We start from the raw sequence: 5,274 nt of genomic DNA on the forward strand, positions 1-5,274 counted from the left end.
ATGGTCTCTGGTCCTGGCACTGGGCACCACTGGCAAGAGGTTGGCTCCATCCTTTTTGCTCTTTCCCTTCACTTATTTATGGACACAGATGAGCAGCCCCAGCAATCTCAGCCTCTCCACACCAAAAAGAAGCTCCAGTCCCTTCATCATCTTTGTGGACATCTTCACTGGACTCTCCCCAGTATTCCCAGGTCTCTCTCGTACTGGGGAGCCCAGAACTGGACTCAGCACTTCAGCTGTGGCCTCACCAGGGCTGAGTAGATGGGAATGGTGTTTGCTGACCTCTTCCACTGCACTCCTGCCATGGAGAGATGCACACTGACATAACCTTTCCAGGCAGAAAGCCACTCTCAAGAGGCACATGGAAACGTAGGAAATCATATTTAAGAGTTTGAGATATAAATGGGCATCCAAAACATTCCCCTCAGGTCCAACTGCAGTGGGTAGAGTGCTAAAGAAGCATTTACCTTCTGCAGGCACTTCAGCATGGGAAATATTGAAGAACTGCCTAATATCAGGAGCCAAACAGCTTTTAATAGGTACATTATTATCAACTTAGGATTTGTGAAGTGCAGCCACTGACTTATAATAGCGACACTCTCCTTAGCCCTGTTTCACAGCTCCACAAAGACAACTCTTCTGACTGCTGAGGTCTCCACATTTTTGAGAAGGATTTGTAACTTGTGGCACTTGAAGGTCCTTGAGCTCACATCTGCTGAGAACATAACCTTTATGAAGTATCTCAGATAGGGTAATTGCTAATGAAGACATTCAGCGCCAGTAGGCACCTCTGTAGATGTTACTTTATCTTTCCTGGATGGTCCCATTTATTTGAAAGATGCTTCTTCTTTATTTGAATGAACTCCTGATTAAAGCTGTTTGAAAGCATTCATAAATTCAAAAATACCCATTCTTCAGCTGGATGTTGCCTCAGACGTTTTCCCTCAAGATCTTTCTGTCCTGCCCAAGAAACAGAGCTCATAAGATAGCCTCGCTGAGGGATGGAAAGTAGGGGATGTTTGAGGGTTTAGCTCTCCTTAGAAAACCCTTCTATCCCTGGTCCTCACCAGCCACCCATTTTTTCAACTTTTTGGTATTTTTAGCCATGGCTCTTCATGGCTACATCTAGGGATGCAATTTCTGCTGCTGGCAAAGGAGATGGCATTTTTTTTGCTTCTGACCAGCAGGTTTCTCAAGTCAGGCTCAGTGAAATGGGTACTTTCTATGTCTGGAATGCAGCAAAGAAGAGGAGATTTCTAAAGAAGTCTTGGCATACAACCTACAAGGATTTTAACCACCTGTTTTATAAGGCTCCAAATCTCACTGCTGGTCTGCAAGGAGTTCTTTATGGGAGAGAAGTTTTCTTGTCCAGTGGGTCAAATATTTCCCCATTGCAACTAGGGGTTTACAGGGCTGGTTTTTCTGCTTCTTTCCCTTGTTATTTCTCCTATCTGCCAACTCACCCTGGCTTTCAAAACCCAGCTCACTGGCAGAAACTACAAATCCACATCAAATTTGCCAAAATATTTAGAAGAAAGTAAGAAAACACACACAAAACAGTTTGTACCATTTCTATGGTAGAATAAATGTTTGTGAATGTCTCTGCAAAGGGAACTTTTTTATTTCTGCTTTTCACCTGAGGGAAACCTTTTGCTCACCATTTTCTAGCAGATGTTCCCCGTGTCCCTGAGTTTCAGAACATCTGAAACACTTATCTACCAAACTCCCATTGGTAGAAAAGTCTTAAAATCTGACCTGAGGCTTCCTGTGTGGGATGGGGAAAGGCAGGCAAAATATGGAATCACTGAAGTTCATAAACTAGTAGTACCTAAGTGAAGTTTGTTGAAGTTCATAAACCAGTAGTACTTAACTCCAAGGCTGCGATCATCAAAATCAGTTTAAACCTAAACATGAGACTACTTAAAGCTGTTCAAAGGCAATTGAAGCATAGTGCAACGAAGAAAGAAATCAGCTATTTCCACCTAAGCCCTGTCAGACACAAAAATCCACCCAAATTTCAGACAGGATCCAGGAAGGCTTCACAATGAGCTTGGGACATGCCTTGAGCATCTTCTTGGGGAACCTAATGATCTTTTTGAGTAATGGATTGTCCAAAGACAAATTTCTATCTCCTTTACTGCCTGATACAGCTGATATCCAACTTTTGTTGATGACAAAGTTGCAATTTAGCTGCAAGCATTCCTCCTCAAGGTGTTCCTTCCCCCTATAAAACATGATTGCATAGTTCCTAACCACCTCGACCAAGAAGAACTGTGTTACACAACCTTCCCCTGAGTCAAACCATGTTTCTTTACTCCTCCTTCTCACCTGAGAAGGTGGCTTTTGCCCTCCTTGATTAACAACTTTTGCTTTTTCTTCAGTTTATTTTTTTATTTATTCAGTGTTTTTGTCAATGCTCTTATTGCTGCTTTGCCTGGCAGGCAGGTTCTGGGGCAGGACATATCTGATTCTTGCTTCTATTAACACATGTGACTTCAGGAAAGGGTTCTCCTTGGTTGAAACTGAAAGAATGAAAGCCCAGGGTCAGGGCATTATTTGCTTCACCAGGATCCTTTGGGGATTTTACCTAAAGCACTGCCTGCTGCTGTAAGAGCAGAGGCAGTGTCCAGGCTCTCTGTAGAGACTTTGGCCCAGAACATGTACCAGGTGATTTGTGTTAAAAGTAGTGTTGCTTTTTTTTCAGCCCTCATGTGGCTTTTAAGGCAGCAGCTGGGAGCAAGTGTCCTACCTAAATCATAGACATGAGGTATAAATCTTGTGACAAAAATGGGTGCTCTTCAAAGACAGTCACCAGCACTGTATTTTTCAGGCAGCAGGTGTTAATTAAAGGTGGGGTGATGAGTGCACTCCTTGCCAGAATGCTTTCACAGTGGAGGGAATGAGCAGGGCTGTCTGCATTTCTGTCTGTACATGGAAAACAGGTATGGAGAGCAATAAAGGCGGTGGTACTATTAAGGCTGAAGGAAGAGTGGGGGGATTTTTCTTCTGAATCACTCTACCTTGAGCTGTGACAGAAGGATAGCAAGGAGAAATGGAGCTGTGATATTGGGAAAGTCCAGCTGGATAGCACCTACTTCATCCATCCAAGGCCCAGAGAGACTGGGATTGATAATTATATAGGGAGAGATTTAATCTCAATGAGAGTTTACTTTCCATTGTCTCCTTATTTTTAGGGTTTAGTGAATGAAAAGACAGTAAAGACAGCACACACATCCCCTGCAACAGCCACTGCCTTTTTAACAAATGTGTGGGTCTTTAGAAAGCTGATTCTCATCCCTGGTACATGTAGAAGGGCTGGTGGGTGAGGAAAATCAGCTCATTTTTGGTTCTGGTTCATCAGAATAAAGAGAGAAGGGATGCTGAGCATGTGGATAAGGGTGGCTGGGAAGGGTGAGGAAGTCCAGCAGAGTGCTGCCCACCCCATGCGTGCAGTGCCAAGACCATTCCCTGTGCAGGGGAAGGACAGCCCACAGCAGCATCCATCAGCAAGGGTCACTCCTGCAGGGAAGTCCTGTCTCCATAGCCCCTCAGAGAGTTTTCTCCAGCACTGCTTTCACACAGGGTGATGCTTGAGGAATTGATAGACCTGACTCTTGCAGGAAAGGTGCTTTGCAGTGGCTGATTGCACTCTCACAACAGATTTTGTTTTTCCTTGAAGCTTCCTTGGGGACTGATGTGCTCATCACATACATTCTGGCAGAATAAGAGTGGTTGCTCCCATGACACAGGAGCCCTTTTGCCCTTCAACAGGGCAGACAAATGTTTGAAAAGCGCATTTCAGCTTGCACTGCCTTTGATCTTTTCCCATCCTGAATCCTGAAGTCAGCAGGTGCAGCTTGGCTCTCACCATGCAGGAGGTCCAAGGAAAAAAAAACGTGGCAGGAACTGGGCAGGAGCACAACCGGCTCCCCATCAGACCCTGAGCAAGGGCTCAGGGAGTTAACTGGCAGAGGTCAGAGTTTCCTAGCAAAGATGTGAACATTTTTAACCTGTGGTAGAACTGGCCTTTGGCCTAGTGACAACAGCAGAAAGCAGTCAACAGCTTTGCACCAAATGTCCACCTGCTCCCTTTCCTTCTGTACTCAACATCTGCCCTCTCCCTTTGCGTTGTAGTTACTGTGAGTCTGGTGCAATGTGTGTGATGCATTTTTAGGGGTTGGGCAGGAAGGTCACAAATTGTTGAGGGAGTGTAATGCTGTCAGATTTCAGCTTGCACTGCCTAGAGTGCATGTCTCAGTTGCATGGAGTGAATCCCAGGGCTGACTGGAGAATCACCCCTCTTGCTTTGCCAGCATGCTTCTTTTTGTAGGTTGGGTGAGCATAACTTGTCTCAGAGAGTCTCTGGGGTAAATCCAGGCAATTCGCTTGCTTGAAAGTGTTCCTCTATAAGTCTTCCAGCTGAGCTGCTCCTGCCAAAGCCCCTGAAAATGAAGACACTCAATAAAGGTGTTAAGAAAGCACAAAGGTGTGACAACAGCAAGATCTTAAAATAGGAAATCTTGTAAATCACTCAGGTGGATTATTCTTCCTTATTTTTGCTTTGGCTTTTGCTTTCTTTTGTTCATTGCTCTAAGAATTGTCAGGTAGAAAACACAGGTATCATCCTGATTGATACCTGCTCCACAGCTGAGCAAAACCTACTGGATATGTAGCATCTCAGGATTTCCCAATTATGTCAAATGGATGGAGTGGCTCGAGTTGTAGGAGCACAGCTCTCTTTGGTCTCCTGGCTGCTGAATGATGTATATAAAGGGGTGGGGGACCACATTTGCCTCATCCTAACCCACTGAAGATTGGGAGAACAAATAAGAAAGGTGAAAAAAGGGGCCAGTGGGGACGTATATGTACTGATAATTCTGCAATACCCATGGCACAGACAGGTTATAGAGATCAGAACAAGAAGGATCAAGAAGGGGCAATTATTGAATGTGGTCTTGGGCCTCCTCTCATTCTTTGTGATCTCAGATACTTAAACAGTCTGTCTGCAAAATTTTTCAATAGTTATTGATTACAGGTCAGCTGCACAGGGCCATGTAATCATAGCTAGTCTTATTTAGAATTCCTCAACGGTTTATCCCAAAGCATTTTGGTAAGGAGGTGAGGCTCACAGGGGGAGGGAATGTTGTTTCTGAGACCAACAGATGTAGCTGGAGAACACTGTTGAGCTCTCAGGCACATAAGCCCTTCATCAGGCCTGAAACAGAAGCAGCAGGCTTGAATATTAGAACAGCTGAGAACAAAATTACTCTGAGT

The 5,274-nt window shown here is 44.5% G+C and overlaps 1 long non-coding RNA gene across 1 annotated transcript; it reads right to left on the reverse strand.

Moving 5' to 3' along the window:
* Nucleotides 1-3,133: 3,133 nt before the first annotated feature.
* LOC140001679 (uncharacterized) lies at nucleotides 3,134-5,028 on the reverse strand. Its single transcript, XR_011807156.1, has 2 exons — nucleotides 4,663-5,028; nucleotides 3,134-4,442 (listed from the first exon to the last, which is right to left on the reverse strand). It is a non-coding gene; the product is annotated as an uncharacterized lncRNA (long non-coding RNA).
* Nucleotides 5,029-5,274: the final 246 nt, after the last annotated feature.

This window comes from Anas platyrhynchos, chromosome 2 (assembly GCF_047663525.1).
Source record: "Anas platyrhynchos isolate ZD024472 breed Pekin duck chromosome 2, IASCAAS_PekinDuck_T2T, whole genome shotgun sequence".
Classification (NCBI taxonomy): Eukaryota; Metazoa; Chordata; class Aves; order Anseriformes; family Anatidae; genus Anas; species Anas platyrhynchos.